Source organism: Hemicordylus capensis, chromosome 9 (genome assembly GCF_027244095.1).
Source record: "Hemicordylus capensis ecotype Gifberg chromosome 9, rHemCap1.1.pri, whole genome shotgun sequence".
In the NCBI taxonomy this organism is placed as follows: Eukaryota; Metazoa; Chordata; class Lepidosauria; order Squamata; family Cordylidae; genus Hemicordylus; species Hemicordylus capensis.
This window is the reverse complement of record NC_069665.1, coordinates 7,481,941-7,503,511: the sequence shown is the minus strand read 5'-3', so window position 1 is coordinate 7,503,511 and position 21,571 is coordinate 7,481,941. Positions and strand designations below refer to the sequence as shown.

The 21,571-nt window shown below is 45.0% G+C and overlaps 1 long non-coding RNA gene across 1 annotated transcript in view; it reads right to left on the bottom strand.

The window, feature by feature from the left end:
• Positions 1 to 664: 664 nt before the first annotated feature.
• The window catches only part of LOC128334294 (uncharacterized), a 41,135-nt gene continuing 20,228 nt past the window's right edge, over positions 665 to 21,571 (bottom strand). Inside the window, exon 3 of the long non-coding RNA XR_008311245.1 lies at positions 665 to 2,533. This is a non-coding gene — a long non-coding RNA (uncharacterized LOC128334294). The remainder of the gene's footprint in view (positions 2,534 to 21,571) is intronic.

Genomic DNA, 21,571 nt, shown 5'->3' with positions numbered 1-21,571 from the left:
CGGGCGAGCGCGCTGCACAGCGGAAGCAGGGAGCAGGTAGGCGGACTCTGCAGTGGAGTTCCTCCCTCGGCCCGGCCTTCCTCCCAAATGGGGCAGATCAGCTGATTTCAGGCCTCTGTGCATGCGCATCCGCATGTGCGCAGAGGCCTGAAATCGGCCCGCTCTGCCTCATTTGGGGGAGGAAGGCTGAGCCGAGAGAGGAGTTCCACCACTGTCTGAGTCTGCCTCCCTGCTCCCCGCTTCTGTCTTCCAGCATCCTCGCCTGCCTGCCTGCCTGCCTGCCCACCCACCGCGGCCCACCTGCTGTCATGGTTTGTCTTGCTGCTATCCCCAGCACTGGTAAGCACACTCCCTTCTTGCCACATGGGCGGGGCCTAGTCCCATCCCTGCGTGGCCCGGCCACGCCCCCAAGACTCCCTGTCCCCCCTTCCACCCCGACCTGTGTCCAGATTTGGGCAAACACAAAGTTGGCAACCCTAATCACATCCCTGAGGGTCTCATCCACACACCTCTCTGCCTCCCTGAGCTTCTCCAGGTCAGCCACCTTGGCTTCGAGGGAACAAACTTTGAGGGAATGAACTTGTTCCCTGAGAGCCAGGAGCGCTTTGCACCGAATGCACACCCACGACTTCTGCCCTTCAGGCAGACTGTCATGGGTGGCAAATTTTCAAATCAATGGCACATTTTGAAAGAATTATTCTAAGACAAAATGACTTCTAAGGCCGTCAAGACACATTTGTTGACCCAGGTGATCCATCGCCCTGTTTTAATAGTTTGTTTGTTTGTTTGTTTTTAATAGTTCTACCATTGTTTTAAATTTTAAATTATTGTAATCTTCTAACCTTTTTATTTGCTATTTGTATTGAATGAATAGCTTTATTACGATCATCGATCGTAATAAACAATAAAGTACAATAAACAATAAAGTACAAACAAACAAATGATACTACATTCAGATAAGAATTCAGTCATACAGAGGACACCAATATAGAAGCCTCTTGTAGCGGCATCTAGAAAGCAGGGCTAGAAGTTAGCTGTTGTAGCTATCAGCAGCTGCACAAAATTTGGCAACATTGTGGGTGATGGAAGATTTATCATCTGCAAGAAGGAATGTGGCCTAAAATCCAGCAGTTTGGCAGGGAAAGTGTGATAGCAGGGGAGCAATAAGATTACACCGACTATCATTATAAAAAGGGCAAAACAATAGCACATGTTGGGCAAATTTGACCTCACCTGAGCCACAAGGAGAAATCCGACTGGCCAAAGGAATTTACAAAAAGCTTCCAGATCAAACTGCTGATTGTATTGTTTTGTTTTAAATCTCCCAGAGACTTGCGTTTTGGGTGGTATAATAATAATAATGAAAATAATGAAAATGATGATGATGATGATGATGATGATGATGATGATGATAAAATAATTGCCAGCAAATTGCCAGCAAGCAAGAATTGGTGGAATCATCCAATTGAGAAGATCACAGAAAATGAAGAGTCAAAAATCCTTTGGGATTTTCGAATACAAAAGGCATTTACAATTTAACATTTAACAATTACAATTTAACAATTTACAATTTAACATTTACATTTAAAAGGCAATGCAATAGGCATTTAGGGCACAATATGCCTGATCTGACAGTCATTGAGAAGAATCAGGTTCTGATAACTGATATTGCAATCCCAGGGGATAGATGAATCAACGAAAAACAATTGGAGAAAAGAACCAAATGCAAGGACCTTCAGATTGAAATTGAGTGGCTCTGGAAAAAGAAAACAATAGTGGTGTCAATAGTTGTGGGTGCCATTGGTTCAGTACCAAAAGAATTTGAACACCATCTCGACACCTTGGGCATCGATAAAACTACAATACATCAACCACAGAAGGCCACACTACTTGGGGAAGCATGAATAGTACAACAATATATTTAATTCTCCTTTAATTATCCTAGACCCTTGGAAAGGGCCCGATAATTACAGTAACATCTGGTAGACTGTGTGTAAATAGCATCGTTGTCATTGTATTATTATTATTAGTAGTAGTAATAGTAATAATAATAAATACATAAAATATCTTCTAAGGCAAAATCCAGCAAATGTAAACATCTTTCATTTATTTAAATTGAAAGGTTTAAGCACAGCTGGAATTCAATGGGATTTAACAGAATATAAATTTAGCTGGATAATGGACACATTCTATAAAGTGCTCTTTGCTAAAAAGCAAACAGCAGAAAATATATTTCCCACATTCAGGTATTTTTCATCTCTTTGCCTGCAGAAGCCATCCACTCCCCATTTTTCACAAGTGTGAAGCCTCTTGAAATCTTTGATGGAAGATGATGGAAAGTTGGGAAGATCTATTTAGCCGGATAATAATCATTGTGGCCACTACAACAGGAACTTGTGTGAAGATGGCAAAGCTGTCTGAAGATTGCTACTGTTGCTTGCAGATGGATATTCAATTTGCAGTTCTTTTGTTAAAACAGAAAGGAAAAAAACCAACCAGAGAGCAGTGTCATGTAGATCTCCATCAGAAGCCTCTAGAATGGGAAATATTTTGGAAAGTGCATTAAGCAGCTAAAATGTCAGACAGCTCTTTAGTTTTTATTAAGACTCTTCTCATGGGTGGCCCAGTGCAGAGCCTTTAATGAGGCATTTAATGCTGCCTTAATGCAAACTCTGGTGGGGCCAGCCCCCTTTCAAAACTGTCCCCTGCAAATGTTGAAAGTGGTGCAAAGAGTGCGGAGGCGGGAAGGTCACCCACAGCCTCCTCTTCTCTCCTCATGCTTCTTGCAAGCTTTGTAAGGAAAGGGGCTCCTTGCAAAACTTGGACCAGATCAGTCCCAAAGAAGTGTTACAATGGCATCAGCGGAGGGCATTTTTGGGCTATTACCCAAATAATTTGCCTCCAGAGGCAACCATTTCACCCTGCTCCAGGAAAGGACCGCCCCATCTCAGAGATGCTCTTTTGGCTTTCAGTTGGGAGAACAAAGAGGAGAGCTGGTCTGGTGGTAGCAAGCATGACTTGTCCCCTTAGCTAAGCAAGGTCTGCCCTGGTTGCATCTGAATGGGAGACTAGAAGTGTGAGCACTGGAAGATATCCCCCTTGGGATGGAGCAGAGCCCTGAGGGGATGGAGCCGCTCTGGGAAGAGCTGAAGGTTTCAAGTTCCCTCCCTGGCAGCATCTCCAAGGTAGGGCTGAGAGAGATTCCTGCCTGCAAGCTTGGAGAAGCCGCTGCCAGTCTGTGAAGAGAATACTGAGCTAGATAGATCAATGGTCTGACTCTCCTTGTCTAGCAAGCCACAGGTTGCTGGTTCGAATCCCCGCTGGTATGTTTCCCAGAATATGAGAAACTCCTATATCGGGCAGCAGTGATATAGGAAGATGCTGAAAGGCATCATCTCACACTGTGCGGGAGATGGCAATGGTAAACCCCTCCAGTATTCTGCCAAAGACAACCACAGGGTTCTGTGGGTGCCAGGAGTCGACACCGACTCGACGGCACACTTTATCTTTACCACAAAACCAACTCAGCGTTGTCTACACTGACTGGCAGCAGCTCTCCAAGGTTTCAGGCAGAGGTCTTTCCCAGCCCTACCAGGAGATGTTGCCAGGGAGTAAACCTGAGACCTTCTGCAGGCAAAGCAGATGCTCTCCCCCTGAGCTCTGCCCCCTCCCCTTCTCCTTGCCTTCCTGAGGGTTTAATCCAATCTGGGCACGGCAATTGATTTTACACTTCGCTGCTACATTATCTCTCTTATGTTGACCACAAATCATTTTAGCTGCCTAATATAGTCTCACAGTGTCGGCATTTGGTGCTTCAAACCAAATGCTCCTATGGATTTTTCTGCTGGCCAAAAGCTGGCAGCCCTTTCTGTGATTAATAATGCTCCACTTTGGTGCACCCCAGGGTCTCCTCCACACCCCCATCAAATCACATTGCCTTCAGGGTGGCAGGGAGAGAACGGTGAAATGTGTTAACTGCAGACCAGCCATCCAATTTAGGTGAAAGTAACACAAATGAAGCTCTCTCTCTCTCTCTCTCTTTTTTTAATGAGCAATTTTAATGGGTGCCTTGCCTCTGCAAAATCCCCTGGGGGAGAGATATTTGTACAACAGTTTCTAAAGGAATGCCTTTCCTTGCATTCGACGTAATCTCCTTAAAAGGATTACCAATTAACAGAAGCATATGCTCAGATTCCACTTAATCCTCATGAAACATTTTTGAAGCCACAAATGTTCATGCTACCATGCTTGATGAGTTGTAGTGGCTAAGTGGGGATGACACCCAACAATACATAGGCTCGGTAGTACGCCTTTCGAAGGTTTGACACTCTTCTCATGGACTTCACATTATGTCAGGAATCCTTACATCAACCCTGCACTGTAGGCCCATCTGCCGACCCTCCTACTGGGGCTAGGGGCTTGATGTTGAAAGCAGAGGACATCCAATGACGTAGTCACAAATTCAGAAGTGCAGTCGATCTCCATGACAGCCTCCATAGCCACACCCACCCTAATGGCCACACCCTATGGCCATGCCCATCCCAACAGCCACACCCCTCTTAGATAGATGCAATAATTTGCAGGGTTCTGCTACAAGAAGTCAAGGATCGTGTAGACTCTCGGGGATGCATTAGAATGAATGACAGAGAATGCCCACTGGAATGCACTGGTTCCTTCCAAATGGCCATAGGAATGCATGGAATTTCCAAATGGCCATTGGCCATTGGCCATTCAGAATTGCATTCCATAGCCATTTGGAAAGAACCAGTGCATTTCAATGGGTTAGGGTTAGGGTTAGGGTCCGGGTCTCTGTCATTCATTTTAGGATGTCCTGACACTAGTCCATCATAGGACATGCATGCTGACAGTCCCAGGTTCAATCCCTGGCAGCATCTCCACGTAGGGCTAGGAGAGATGAGACTCCTGCCTGAAGTCTCGGAAAGCCACTGCCAGTCAGTGTAGGCAATACTGACCTAGGTGGACCAATGGTCTGACTCAGCATAAGGCAGCTTCCCATGTTCCCAAGACAGGAAGAATGGCAACAAATGGTCGGATTAGCAAAGGGCCGCACATTAATTCCATGTTGAAAACCAAAGGCTTTGCGTCTCTGCTGAGACCCTGTAGAGGGAAAAGTACCAAGACTGCAACCCTACCTGTACCTTCATCACCACACCACCGAGGACATCTAAAGAGAGTGTGGCAGAGGCAATTCCAATCTTGGGAATTTCCAAATTCATAACTCAGTTTCTTCGCCACCTGTCAGTACTACGGAAGCTTGTCTAAACAGCTTGAGGTTTCAGAAAGGATTTATAAGTTAGAATTTGTCATCAGGGTTTTGAGCAGACACACACGACACATTGCTCAATGCAATCTTTGAACACATTTGTTTCCCTTCATCTTGAATCTCAGCTGCCTAACCCATGGGTGACTGTAAATCAAGATAACCCTTCAAAGACAGACTTCCTTTCTTTAGCAGAAGTTCCATTTACAGGTTTGTCCTCAAAGCTGTCTTAGTGGAGCGTCCTCAAGGTCATTTCACATGGCGAAGAAGCATCTTAATGGCTTTCAGGCCGCTATTAGAATGATGGAGATCAGGAAAAGAAGACCGGACAGAATCCACACTAAATTATTCCTCTGTACTCTTATTGAAATTAAGCAGCTCTATAGAGTACTTCCTGAGTAGTACCACTGTGTAACTGAGGCTGGATGCTACTCATTATTTTTCCTTCCTTCAGTGGGGACATGGAGATTCTACTCTGTATTGATCACTGAACATATCAAAGTTATCCAAGATTAATTCCCCTAGAGCCAAAAGGTCATGAGTGAAAGCGCAATAGATGGTGTTTGCTGATCACTGAGATCAAACAACATTTTCAACCCCAAGATAAAATGAAGCCAGGACTTATTGGTTGTACAGGAACAGAGGAAGCTGCTTTATACCAAGTCCATCTAGCGAGACTCCTGCCTGCAACCTTGGAGAAGCCACTGCCAGTCTGTGCAGACAATATTGAGCTAGATGGACCAAGGGTCTGACTCAGTAAAAGGCAGCTTCCTATGTTCCTATGGTACATTGACTGGCAGGGGTTCTCCAAGGTTTCAGGCAGGAGTCACTTCCAGCCCTGGAGATGCTGCCAGGGAGTGAACCTGGAACCTTCTGCATGCAAAGCAGATGCTCTGCCACTGTGCTATGGGCCCCATCCCCTGAAGGGAATATCTTACAGCTGACAGCATTACAGTAGTCACCCATCCAAATGCAAACCAGGGCAGACCCTGCTTAGCAAAGGGGACATACTTGCTACTGCATGATCAGCTTTCCTCCCTGAAACTCAGGAAGTTACTTCAGATCCACGATTAATTGATGGAATCCTGGGATATGAGATACGGTGAGATCTTCATCATAGGTTAGATGAAGAATCCAACCAAGGACTGTTAGCCATGAGAGCTAAATGGGTGTTGCATCTTCAGAGGTGGCATGCCACTGAATAATAAGAATATAAGGATAGCCCTGCTGGATCAGGCCCAAGGAGGCCCATCTAGTCCAGCATCCTGTTTCACACAGTGGCCCACCGGATGCTGCTGGAAGCCTACAGGCAGGAGTTCAGAGCATGCCTTCTCTCCTGCTGGTACTCCCCTGCAACTGGTACTCAGAGGTACGATGATGATGATGATGATGATGATGATGATGATGATGATGATGATGACAACTAAATACAAGGACCTTCAGGTTGAAATTGAGTGGCTTCAGAAGAAGAAAACAATAGTGGTGCCAATAGTTGTTGGTGCCCTTGGTACAGTACCAAAAGAACTTGAACACCATCTTGACACCTTGGGCATCGATAAAATTAAAACACATCAGCTACAGAAGGTCACACTACTCGGGATAGCACAAATACTACGATGCTATCTTTAATTTTTCTTTAGTTATCCTAGACTCGTGGAAAGGGCCCGGTAATTAAAGTACCAAATCTAGTCATAACAACAACAACAACAACAACATAACCACCACCACCATCTGGTAATTAAAGTAACAAATCCAGTCAATAACACCTGGTAGACTGTGTGCAAATAGCACAATAACAATAACAATATAAGATAATACAATAAACAATAAGATAAACAAAAACAATAATAATATGATCCCCTGTCCCCAAAAGCTCACAATAAAAAAAGAAACATAAGGTAGACACCACCACTGGAGTGATGCTGTGCTGGGGATGGATAGGGCCAGTAGCTCTCCCCATGCTAAACATAAGAGAATCACCACTTTGAAAGGTGCCTCTTTGCTCATTTAGAAGGGGCCACTGCCTATCTTGCCATATGAAAAGGCCTCCCTTATTTCCCGTCTCACCGTTCCTGGGTATGCTGTACACAGTTTTCTTTAATACCTGAAGAGGGCTATTGAAATATAAATATCTAAGCAACTCAAAGATACCATACATTTTTTCATTCTCATTAATGAAAACAGGACATTCACTGAAGTCTTGTTGAGGCTGTATTCAAGGAGCTTTCTGAATGCTGACTTTTTTGGGAAAATAGGAAATTGTCACTTTAAAAGAAGGTATGGACACGACTTCATTGAAAAGATGGAAATATCCGGCAGACCACCTTGCGAAAAGAAAGACGCCACTGTGTCATTCAGTGGACTTGGCTGATGATGATATTGAATCAAAGGTATTCTGCTAATACCACCGTACAAGTTCTGAGTTTGCCAAGTAAACCATTTGACATTTCAGAATTGCAAATAGCTTCAAAGGGCTTTTCTCAGCTTTCAGGAGAAGCACAGTCGCATCCAGCAGGACGATTCTGTGTAATCCAAGGATTAAAGGGAATATTTTCTTAGATCTCTAACGCTAGATCTCAGCCTGGAATACGGCAGGGAGATGGCTTCCTTCTCATAACCTTCAGCAAACAATGGACAATACAGGATGACGATGTAAATAACTCTTTATTTGCACAATTAAGTCAAGGCTGTGCACACCCCACATGCATCCTGAAACTCCCAGGTTCAGGAGCAGTATACCAGGTGCTGAGCAACAAGAGAGGGGTGTGGTTGCCTTTATGCCTTGCTGCATCTGGGTGGTCACAGCAGAACAGAGGGTGCTTGTCTAGAGCCAGCATGGTGTAGTGGCTAGAGTGCTGGACTAGGACCGGGGAGACCTGAGTTCAAATCCCCATTCAGCCATGAGACTTGCTGGGTGACTCTGGGCCAGTCACTTCTCTCTCAGCCTAACCTACTTCACAGGGTTGTTGTGAAAGAGAAACTCAAGTATGTAGTACACCACTCTGGGCTCCTTGGAGGAAGAGCGGGATATAAAATGTAAATAATAATAATAGACATGGGGCTCCCAATAGGGGATATTAGCACCCCTCTGGCCTCTCTGCCCCCCGCCCCAGTAGCATAGTTTGTTCCCCAACTTGGGATCACTGGCTTGAAGTCCTTACATTTTCAGTGATGTGTCTATTGCAGAACAGAATGGAGGAGGGTGAAGACCCTCCTCCTCTGCTCTGGATTGGCTGGCGAGGTGCTGAACCTCAGCATCTCCCTCCCCCTCCACTTGACTGACTGACAGGCTGCAGAAAATTAGCACAGAGTAAACCCCTCCTGTATTCTACCCAAGACAACCGCAGGGCTCTGTAGTCTCCAGGAGTCGACACCAACTTGGCAGCACATTTTACTTCACTTCATGCCCACTGTGGGTTTGAAGTGCTAATTTTTCTTAGCTGAGAACTCACATTCTCAGTGAGTTGGGTACTAGGCTTGGGATGTAGGGGTCACCACTGCGATCTCTTGCAGTTAAATGTTAAATTATTATGGGTTCTGTGGCCTAAAAAAGTTGCGGGGCATCCAATGTAACCAATGGGACTACTTGGGAATAGGAAGTTCTGCTCGGGTTGTGTGTAAAAAAAAAAATCATGACTCCAGATGAGGGTTAAATGCCTATTTCATCAGGCTAGGGGTGTTTGAGTCCAGTAATTTTTATTTTTTAAACATGATTTTTAGGTTTTAGTGGTTTGGTTAAATTGCAAATTGCCCTGAGATTTTATATAGGGTTAACTCCCTAAAGCGTTAACGGGGAGTGAACCCTTGTCTTGACTGACACGCTGGTGAACTCCAGGGCGGCCAATCAGTACACAAGGTGGGTGTGACCTAGAGAGCGGTTGTGGGGAAATCTGGGAACATTAAGGGTGGTCTTTCTTTATTGGAGAGGAGTGCGTGTGGAAAGGCTTAGTGAGGGGCATGGAGTTTTTGCTCCCTTATGGTCGAAGCAGCATGGAGGTTTCTCTCATGGAATAACGCTTTAGATCCTTAAAAGAAATGAATGCAGGTAGGGATGTGCAAACAGGTTTGACGTCAAACATGTTCAACATCGAACTGGTTTGGTTTGACCATTCGTGGTTGAACCGAACCATCTCCTGTTCAGTCCAACCCTAGACTGAACACCCTCCCTCCAACTGTTCGGGGTGTTCGCAGACATTTTTTTTAAAAAAAATTAAAATTATTATTATTTACTTACTCTCACTGGGGGAGTTGTTGTAGGTGATGGGGTGGGGGGTGCTCCTCTCCCTGCCAGGGGAAGGCCTGAATGCCACACCCAACAACAAAGGGAGTAAGTAATTTAAAAAAAAATGTTTACCCCCTCACCTGGACTGAGGGGGGTAGTTGAGGGGGTGCCAGACCAAGCTGGCCTGATCTGGTTTGGTCCAGTCCGGACTTGAACCGAACCAGATCAGCCAGTTCTGTGCACACCCCTAATTGCAGGAATCTTGAACTCACTTCTGGAGTTTGATGAGTTCAAGGAAAAGAAAATTTAGTTGAGGGGAAAGTTCATTTAGTCAGATTTTGTGTTAGAATTTCTATTTCTTTCGTGTGTGTGTTTTTTGCATATTCCTGATACTTACCTGCAATGTAACTGAAATAAGAAATGCTAGCTTATGCCTATTCTACCTAGGGCGTTGCAAAAGCCTCTATAGACATTTAAACGTGCCTAAGACAATCTATTTTTGTAATCTATTTAGCATTTTTAACTGTATCTTAAGAAGCTAGAAAGCCTCAGATGGAAGCAGTCTGTAGTACTTGAATAAAACTATTTTAAGCCTTTTCTTTTCACAAGACTCTCTGAGTTGGTTTTTAACTCAAGAAAAGGGGTATGTGTGAAGGGGAGAGTTCTCTGGTGCAAACACGTCTTCAGACACTCAGCAGCTAACAGTTTTCTCATCCTGTGTAAGCTTATATATGGAAGCTTTTTGTACTTATCCAATAGCAAAATTAAGAGAGTTTCCCCTGGGATTCCACCCCAAGCTCAGGGAGGTCCAAGCTCTGTTGATAAAATGGGTGGTGTGGCAACAGCATTTTTAATCTACCAACAATACAGAATAGTTTTAGGAGAAACCTAGTCAAGCAGCTCAGCAGGGATGATTCAGCATTTCTTTTCCTCACATGAGCTTGCTCTGAGACAAAGGCAGTAATCCACTACAGGTGGTATAAAAAGAAATAACATAATGTAAATAAATAATCAGGCTGTTGGTCATTATTTTTCCTCTTCCAATTTTGTGCTCACAACAACCCTTTGAGGTAGGTTATGCTGAGTGAGGGAATGAGTGGGACTGGATGAAGGTCCCCATTCAGTTGCATGGCTGAGCAGAGAACCGTTTCCATTGAAATCCACCACCACACTCGCTCCTACAGTTTGCACCTTGGCTTCCTTTTCTGTGCTATGAATAAAGGCAGTTTTCTTGAAGTCTCTTTCACAGGCTTTGAAAGAATCTCCGTCTGATTTCTCCTCTTCCCGCAGCTTTATATGCATTCAAGATCTCTGGAGTTTGATTCCAGGAGAGCATTTATCTGCCTGCGCTTGCCAATCTCCTCTGAGGTCACTTCTCTCCAAAGCCTTGACGGCAATGATATGCTGCTTTTTTAGATGTCAGTGGTGTCTCTAGTCAGTGCTTTCAGTCGGCTTGAAAAGTGCTTGAGCCTATCCAGGTAAAGGGATGTTAACATTCCTTGAATCTAAAATATTTCCCGTCTCTTCCCACACAGAAGGGGCTGCATCACTAATGATGCTTCAGCAGCAAGGAACGTCATGGGGACCAAACATCATGATGAATGCAACCTGTCACTAAGACAACCTTATTAAAGGGTTCCTGCTGGGAAAGCCAGCAGAGGCAGCCAGTAGCTCGTGCCTTAATGAGGGACATGTGGGGCTTGCTGGAATTCCTATGCCCCCATATATCAGTGTCCGTCTGCCCTTGCACTTCTCTGAGATTGAACTTAGGCGGAAGTGACCCACATTAGAGGTCCCACAGGGTAGCACAGGATTTCTCAACCTTGGGGCCTCAGTAGGGGTGTGCATGGAACCAGCTGGTCCAGTTCGGTTCGAGTCCGAACCGGACCCGAACCGGACTAGTTCAGTCTGGCACCCCCTCGAACTTCCCCGGTTCGGTCTGGAGTGGTGGTGGTTTGGTTTGACCCCAAACAGTCAAATGGAACTGGTTCAACATCGAACACATTAGACTGAGATTGACTGTCTACATTCTACATCGAACCTGTTTGCACATCCCTAGGCCTCAGAAGTTATTGTACTACAACTCCCATCATCTCCAGCCTCAGCCATCGTGGCTGGGGATGATGTGTGCTGCAGCCACACTTTGAATGAAGAGCTGAGGCCCATTCAAATGTACAGTCATCCAGATGTTATGCTGAACACAGGTACAGCAGTACACTTTCTATCTGTGTGTGCCATGAAGGGCCTGTATACAGGTTCACTTTTTAAATGAACACAGGAACATTGGGACATAGGAAGTTGTCATATACAGGGTCAGACCATTGGTCCATCTAGCTCAGTTTTGCCTACACAGACTGGCAGGAATCTCTCTCAGCCCTGTCTTGGAGGTGCTGTCAGGGAGGGAACTGGGAACCTAGATGCTCTTCCCAGAGCAGCCCCATCTCCTAAGGAGAATATATTACAGTGCTCACATGTAGTCTCCCATTCAAATGCAACCAGGGAGGACCCTGCTTAGCTAAGGGGACAAGTCATGCTTGCTACCACAAGACCAGGTACAGCCATTCACACAAATATGGGTATGAATGTACAGACATCTGTACACTTGTACAGCATCATGTCTGATTTGGGCTCTAGTCTTGCAGTAGTGAGCATTAACTGTCCCCTTTGCTAAACAGGGTTCACCTTGATTTGCACTTGGATGGGTGACTACCTGTGAGCGCTGTCTGCTGGAAGATATTCCCCTCTGGGGATGGGACCATGGTGGTAGAGCATCTGCTTGCATGCAGAAGGTCCCAGGTTCCATCCTTGGCAGCATCTCCAGATAGGGCTGGAAAAAACTCCTGTCTCCACTGGTTGGTATCAAGGGAACTTCCATGTTGACCTCCACCATGGCTGATGCTGGTGGAAATCCACCTGGAAGATCCATGTGATCCACATGGAAGACACAATTCCTAGAAGAGGGGAGCTGGTCATGGGAGGAGAACAGGTCTTGTGGTAGCAAGCATAAATTGCCCCCTTTGCTATGCAGGGTCCTGGTCTGCATTTGAATGGAAGATAACATGCACTGTAAGATATTCCCCTGATGGGATGGGGCCACTCTGGGAAGAACACCTGCCTGCCTGCATGCAGAAGGTTCCAGGTTCCCTCCTTGGCAGCATCTCCAAGACAGAGAGACCCCTGCCTGCAGCCTTGGAGAAGCTGCTGCCAGTCAGTGTGGACAATACTGAGCTGGATGGACCAAGGGTCTGACTCAGTAAAAGGCAGCCTCCTATGTCCCTAGGTCAGGATTACAAGGCACCTGTACAGAGTGCCATCAGTGTGCATATGCTAACACTACAAACCCATGTGTCTCAGAAAATGGATATGCTCCCCACGCTGACACATTGCAAAAGCTTGTAGTTAGCGAGTGGATTCCAAATAGAGCTGAGGAGTGCTTGCCCATTGCTACTAAAGCGGGAGTGGGCAAACCTGGCCCTCCAGCTGTTGTTGAACTACAACTCCCATCTTCCCCAGCCACACTAAATTGGTGGGAGTTGTAATTCAGCAACAGTCAGAGGGCTAAGTTTGCTTGCTCCTGTAAAAGCCTTCCTGAGATCCTATGACTTTGCTCAAGGTCAACCACACCATTTCCATAAAGAAAGAAGCCCAACCAGAAAATGCATGGCTTCTTGCAGTGGAAAATATTTGAAAAATTTCACACAGGGATTACGGAAGCTTAATATGATTAGAACTTTTCAGAGTATCCACCCGTATTAGGGTCTTGAGTCTTAAAGATTAAGTTTCCAATGTACCATTTGACACAAACAACTTAACTGTCAAGTTGGAATTTTCGAAATAAGGAGCAAGAGATTGTTTTCTGCATCTTTGGAACTTAACTCCTTTGTACTAAGAGGTCTAAGAGAGCTTGTAAGCGCCCCCCAAATAAATTACTTGCAGCACCAGCTGGACGACAGCTCAGATGCAAGACAAAATTCAAGCCCCCTCCATTCGGATTTTAAATTATGTACACTGCCTAGGGATACACATCTCAGATAGTATATAAATATGGGAGAGAGAGGGAGGGAGGGAAAAGAGAGGGAGGGAGGGAGGGAGGGAGAGACAGAGATTTGGTTGCCTGCTGCCAGTACCCAGAGAATGAGACACAGCAAAAGTATACAGCAAAATTTGTAATATGTATTGCATCACATTTGCCCAGTTAGCAGGGGTGAAGGGGGTGGGGAGCACCCGTGCAGGTGAAGGGAGCTGGGGTACCAAAGCCAGCCTTCGCCTGGGGTGCCAGCAATCCTTAGCCTGGTCCTGGCAACCTTGCAAGCTGCTTGTGCAAGCGCACCACCTTTGCCCATTGCACAAGAGCACTGCTTGTCAGGAGGTCAGTCACCATCAGTATTTCTACTTGGCATCCGCAGTCGCAACAGCTGTCTTGCTCCGGGTCATCACCCGGGATTAGTGAAGGAGTTACATTCTTAGTACGTTCCCAGATTAACGTTTAACGGCAAGGAAAGCTCCTTAGTTACAATTAGAGGCAATAAGGTCTTGCTGGAGGACTGCAGAAGTTTCTAGGCTGCAGTAAAGAAAAACAAGCAAAAATTCTGGCAGGAACCGATTTCAAACCAAGTTGGGGGGAAATGCTTTTCGCACAGCGCCAGTGGATTGCAGGGTCAAGCACCAAACATTTAAGAGTGACACGGTTACTGCAAAGCCATCTGCTGTAGGTATCTAAGGCCCAGATGGTCATGGAGATTTTCACCCCCCCTCCCCATGTTCATTTCTAAATTAATGTCTTGTCCCTTTCGTCATGTGCGTAATGATGGGAACATAACAGGAACCTTCTCGGGATTTCTGATCTATTTTTATTAAATTAACATCATGCTTGTCTAATGTTCTGCTTCCAGGCCCCAAATCCATCATCAGCTAATCTGCTGGTGAAACCCCAAATGTCTGCCTGTGGATGGGACCCTGGGGCACTGCAGAGGTTTCCGGGTCATGTTTCCGGGTGGACCTTGAGTCCTGAATGGTGCTCAGTGTAAACTATTGGCCCTCTGTATGGAGGGAGGACCTCCATAGTTGGAGGGAGAATGAGGTAATATTATCCTCTTCTAGTTATTTGGCTTCATCTGTTGTAAACCTGACAGATGCTTCCTCTCTGGTGTCTATCTTATGTTTCTTTTTTTCGATTGTGAGCTCTTTGGGGACAGGGAACCATTTTATTTATTTATTTTTATTTCTCTTTGTAAACTGGTTTGGGAAGGGAACTTCTGTTGAAAAGCGGTATATAAATACTTGTAGTAGTAGTAGTAGTAGTAGTAGTAGTAGTAGTAGTAGCAGTATCTCAAAAATGCACCTAAATAAAGCTTTTGATGTTCAAATATATTAACATGTGACTGCTTTATTAATAAAGGCAGACATCAAGCAATATCTATCTATCTATCTATCTATCTATCTATCTATCTATCTATCTATCTATCTATCTATCTATCATTGCATTTATATCCTGCTCTTCCTCCAAGGAGCCCGGAGCAGTGTACATGGTTATGTTTATCCTCACAACAACCTTGTAAGGTAGATTAGCTGGAGAGATAAACCAGCATGGTGTAGTGGTTAGAGTGCTGGACTAGGACCAGGGAGACCCAAGTTCAACTCTCCATTCAGCCATGAGACTTGCTGGGTGAATCTGGGCCAGTCACTTCTCTCTCGGCCGAACCTACTTCACAGGGTTGTTGTGAGGAGAAACTCAAGTATGTAGTACACTGCTCTGGGCTCCTTGGAGGAAGAGCGGGATATAAAATGTTAAACAAACAAACAAACAAACAAACAAACAAATAAAATAGCCCAGAGTTATCCAGTGAGTTTCATGGCTGAATGGAGTTTTGAACTCAGGTCTTCCCTAAACATTACACCATGCTGGTCCTTGCTGGCTCTTTCCTCCCCTTTTAATCCATTGACAGCCCTATAGAGGAGTTGTGTAACTTATGAAAAACAGCATCTTGGGTACTTTTGGCATATCCTTTGGTGTACCCTTTGGCGTACCAGAGACCCTCTCTTTGACATCCAATTCGACTCTTATGAAGCTTTGTATTTGTAAATTAAGCTAATTTCAAAGTGTCTTGAGCAGCCCTTTCAATAGACGCCACCACAGCCAATCTGTAGTTTTGTTATTAGGATCCAGTTGCTCCTGAGTGATCAAAGGTGAGGTGGTTGTTATGTTCTCGGTGCATTGACCTACATTGTGGCTGCAGCTCCAGGCAATGATTCCTTTGAAGTGGAGAGGGACACAGAGAGCCTTTGTGTTATGTCTGCTCTGCAAAGACACAAAACAGCGGCACAGACAAGTAAGAGGATTTAATCTCATATGGGGAGATGGTTTCCCTCCACCATCTCAAGCATTAAGGGTATTTATGCATCTATAGTGCTAATCCAAAGCATTTCAGGGGAGCAGAAGTCTGCAGACTAGACAGAGTGAGAGGTTGTCCAGAGACCCTGCATGATAGCCTATCTATTCTCCACTAGAACTGTTTCCCCTGACTTCTGGCACCTGAGAATGACAATCAAGGATGCAAAGTCACAGACAGATGTTACCCTTCACATGTTCACTGAATGTGTGGAGGGGAAGTCAAAAGACCCATTCCCACATTATGTTCAACACTCGTACAACGAGTGTACAGTGTACACAGGTACAGATCTGTACACAGGTACAGTCATTCACATGTTATGTTGAACGCAGGTACAGAAGTACACTGTCTGTCCCATGCATTTGAAGGGTTTGTATCCAGGTTCACTTTAAAAATGAACACAGGTACAGTCATTCACACAAATGTGTACAGATGTCTGTATACTCGCACAGCATAATATCTGAACCGGGCTAAAGAATACAAGGGGAGAGTCAGTGTACCTGCTAGTGTCCCCTACTGAATTTGTGGGTTCCTGAGCACCAGATATGAACACATGGATGCACAGATATGAACACATGGAGGGCTCCTCCAAATGATTTGGGATCCCAGCAAGCAATTTCACAGAATCATAGAATGTCAGAGGTGGAAGGGACCTCAGAGGTCTTCTGTTCCACCCCCTTGCTCAGAGCAGGATTCTGCTGCAGCATCCAAGTCAGATGGCTGTCCAGCCTCTGTTTGAAAACCTTTAGTGAGGGACAGCTCACCATTGTGAGGCAGATTGATCTGGCTATACTTTTGAATGAAGTCCCAGCGTCTTTCTCTGTTCAGAAAGTAAGAAGGAGAAGTATATGCATACCTTATTCTCTTATTATATAGACACCAAGATTGCAGTGCCTGAAAAGGGATTTGTGAACGAAGGTATTTCTCAATGTGAGCTATGTGGTATGGCCAAGCAGATAAGCAAGAGCCACAAACAAACTAGGTATCGTTGCATGGAGTCAGGAGAAACAGCCAGGAGATGCACACCAGACCAAGAAACCTTGATGCTGAGGCAAGGAAGTCTCTTTTAATTTCTGCTGCAGTTAGATGGCCAGTGAGTGATTCCCTAAGGTGGGGCTTGCTCCAGAAACCGAGGGATATGCTTGATATATGGCAGGCTGCCACAAGGGGCAGCAAAGAGCAGGGCTGCTGAGGAAGCAGGGCATGACAAATTGGAATTATCAATCTGGTGGCAGGGCTGTTTAAGCACCAGACCGTTGCTGGAGCAACACCCTAACTTATCGGCACAGGGTGCCTTCTATCCAGCCTGCCCTTTCCTAGGGGTTTGTTCACAGCTCTATTTAGGTCCAGTGAGCTGTCCATGGTCCTGATTCCCTGCCTGGTTCTGTGCTGGGATTCTGCTGCTATCTCTGTCAGCCTCCAGCACCAGTAACCCTATGAATCCTCAACCTGGAACAACAGGATAATTCACAGGCTTCTCCCCCATCTGAAATCTCGTACAATCTCTATAGCCGGAAGGAGATACAAGGGCAGGAAGGGAAGAATACAGGCAAAGCAAATGCAGTGCGGTGTCCTTAAGTCTGGTTGCACTTTTTAATCTTTCCATTTCTCTGCCCCACCCCTCACCATCTGAAAACATGGTTTCCAACTCTGCTGAGATTTCAAAATTTTGTAGATGGCATTGTGTTTCCTTTTTTGCAGTCTGCCCTTTCCCAGTTGCAGCCTTGCCCAATTACTTGGATATTTTGTCAGCAACACCATCTAGGAACTGCTTCAGTAACTGTCACCCTTAGCAGCTTGCAAATTCAATACTGACAAAATAGTGGCTTCTGAAATGATTCAGGGACTAATCTCAAGCAAACAAAGAAAGTTCGGTATTTCTCAAAAGTGTTATATCAGTGGGAGGGAGGGAAGGAATATTAACAAAAATCTTTCAATTTCAAAGTAGCCATTTCCAAATTCTTGCTCTAGCAAAAAACAAACCCAAAGAAACATCTATTTAATGTAGCAATTAAAGTAAATGCACGAAGTATTAATAACCTGAAAGATGGTGCCTAATTAACAGGTGGGTTAATTAGATAAATCAACGGAGGAGATGATGAGTGACCCAGTTAAGCAAAACTCTAAATCAGCGCTTGTTTTCTATTTTTAGTGGAAATAGCTTTGTGTGTGTATGTGTGTGTGTGTATCTCTGTATGGATATATCTTCTTTGTTCTTAATCCCATGTTGAAGCTTTGGATGTTTTCTGCACTGTTAGCATTTCCCTTTTCCACTGGAAGCAAGAAAAAGTTTCAGCTAAAATTTTGTTTTCAAATGGAACATAGGAAGCTGCCTTACACTGAGTCAGACCATTGGTCCATCTGGCTTTGTGTTGTCTACACAGACTGGCAGCAGCTTCTCCCAGGTTGCAGGCAGGAGTCTCTCTCAGCCCTCTCTTGAAGATTCCAAGGAGGGAATTTGGAATCTTCTGCATGCAGATGTTCTTCCCAAAGTGGCCCCCACCCCCTGAGGGGAATCGCATACAGTGCTCACACACGTCTCCCATTCAAATGAAAACCAGGGTAGACCCTGCTTAGCAAAGGGGACAATTTATGTTTGCTACCACAAGACCAGTTCTCTTTCCATGACCTGTCAGTGACTTGGATGGCATTTTTAAAAACGTTTTGTTTCCTGGTTACTAGTTAGAGGGCCTTTGTGTCTCCAAGCCCTGCTTAGCTGGAAGCTGTAATATCGCATCTGACCATCTGTAGTGGCGGCGCTGTAGTGTAGCAGTGAGCATCTTGTGGTTCAGGAGGTAAGGTGCCCAGGTCCTGCTCTCACCAGAGTCCCTGGTTCAGCATTTACCCTAGTCCTTACAGCAGGTCTGCCCTACACTTTTGTTCCACAATTTAAAAAATTTGCTTGTTCTTCTCATTGCATTCTAATATTTCCCTGCTGAACAATAGATGCACGTGCTGAATTTCTCCCCCCCACCTCTTGCCCACCCCCAGCCAAGGCAAATTGCCAATCTCCCTCCTGCTGTCGAAAGCAACTCTGTCCAAAAGACGACAGCTCAGCTCTCCTAAATTCAAATTAAGAATTCTTCCTGGGAGCATAAAAAGCTCTGCATTTGAAGTTCACAGTGGTTTGCCATTTCAGCAAGGAAAGTCAAACTAAACCAGAGCAGGACACGCCAAGTTAATGCTTCAGATTTTATTTTTTTTTTAACTTGCAAAAAAAAAAAAAAAAAAGAGTTATGTTAACCACTTTGTTGAAAAAGCAGTTTCAGGGTGATGAAAGTGGTTTTGTTGATACAAAGTAATTTTAGGTGTTCACTGCACTTGGAAATGTTTGTGCTTATCCAAATGGTTGGTTCATTTCATGGAAGTGTATTTTTAGATACCACACACAGACCAGACCAGAAACTGGGGGAATTACATCAAAGAAGAATAGGGTGTAGAATCCAAGTGAAAGACTTGTGCTAAGTAAGGACAAGGCAGTGGAGTGGGACCAGGAATATTAATAGTTTAATGAAATAGATATGACTAGCTGGGCTGGGCGCAGAGCATCTCTGCCTCTAGTTCTCCCCACTCCTTTTCTCCTCCCTCTGGTTTTCCCTCAGCCCCCTGCTGCCACTGTTTTCATTACCCGCCCACCCGCCCCCAACCACCATTTACTTCCCCCAACTGCCCACCTGCCGCCGCCGTTTTCTTCCCCGCCCACCCACCATTTTCTCTTTCCCCTACCTGCCATTTTCTTTCCCCCCTCACCCACAAGCCTGTCTGCTGCCGCCGCTGCCTTCCTCTCCCCCTGCCGGCAGCTTGCTCACAAACTCTCGCGAGAGCTGCCACACATGGGATTAGCGACAGGTACGCCTTAGAGAAATACATATACAGATTCACCGAGAGGCAAGTGCAGACTGCTTTTACGTGCTCTTGCTGCTGGCTGCTTTACTCCAGGACTGGGATACATGTCACTAAAGCCCCATTCAAAAGCTGGTCAGAATCAAGGAATGGCTTAACCAAAAACACCACATGGAGCAAGGGAAGAGAACTGGTTCTTGACATCTGTAGGTTGATCCATAAGTCTGAAGAGAACTAGCCCTTATGCAACTGCTGTGAACATAGGCTCTAGCCTTCTCATAGGAACAGCCATGCTGAATCAGGTACAAGGCCTATTTAGTCCAGGATCCTGTTTCCCACAGTGGCCCACCAGATACTCCTGGAAACCCACGACCAGGAGATGAAGGCACGCCCCTGCTCCTCCTGTTGTTCCCTTGCAACTGGAATTCAGAGGCACCCTGTCTCTGAGCCTGGAGGTAGCCTATAGCCATCAAGTCTAGTGGCCATTGATGGACTTGTCCTCCATGTATTTGTCTAGGCCCCTTTTAAAGCCATCCACATTGGTGGCCATTACCACATCCTGTGGCAAAGAATTTCTTAGATTAATTATATCATGATATTAGGTACAATAATACAATAATTAAGCAATCGCCTTAATAAATAGGACAGTGTATCTCTAGTTACGATGTACAGTTCCCAACTAAATGCTTGACACTGTATCATTAGAGACCTGCAACCAATTCTTGAGAATGACCCATCCTTCAGGAATGCAAATGGAGGGAAACTTTTACTCACCTAGCAATAACCCCCTAATCTTAAACAATTACTCACTAGGGACAATAGACAATCACCTAATTCTGAGCAGGGAACCAGACCATGCAAAAGATCTAGAGGCCTACCATGACCACAAATCAACAGCAGTTCTGTAATTATAGGCCCCAATGGTGTGGTCTACTGAACGTACACCTGCACATCAACTAATGTGGTATACCTAATATCATACATTAAATATTGGTCAAATGGCGTCTTCTTTGCCATTAGCCCCTGCCCATTGAGATCATCCGGAGAGGTCAATCTGCAGTTGTCACCAGCTCATTTGGTGGCTATGCAGGGACGGACCTTCTCTTTTTTCACCATGAGACTGTGGAATGAGCTCCCTGCTGAAATAAGAGCCTCCCCATCTCTGACAATTTTTAGAAAGTTCCTAAAAACTCCTTTTTTCACCTAAGCCTTTTAATTTGATCGTGGTGTTCATAAGGTTCTCATTTTGTTTTTTCATGTTGTTGTAAACCGCCCAGTGATGGAGGTTTAAGGCAGTCTACAAATTTCACTTGAGAGACCTTCAAGGCCAAGTTGAAGACAGATCATCCTGGAGAGAATCTATCGATGTGGTCACTAAGAGTCGACACCAATTTGACAGCACACACTCAATCAATCAATCAATCAACAAATTTAAGAAAGAAGGACGAACAAGGCAGGAAGGATAAGGAAGGAAAGAAAGAAAGAACAAGGAAGGAAGGAAGGAAGGAAGGAAGGAAGGAAGGAAGGAAGGAAGGAAGGAAGGAAGGAAGGAAGGAAGACTGAATGGACACAGATTGGACTAAGACCAAAAACACTACAAAGCCAGTTGGTGAGCATTTTAACTTCCCTGGACATAAAATCACAAATTTCAGGGGTGCTGTACTTAAGCACATAGGTTCAGGGGGGCATCTGGAATGTGAAACAGCAGAACAAGAACTCATAGTGAAATCTGATTGTGTTAATCTCTCTTTGAATAAAAATTAAAATAAATTAAAATTAATTTATGTACATTACAGAGAGACAGCCAGTAATTTCTCTCCTTTGCTTCCAGGTATG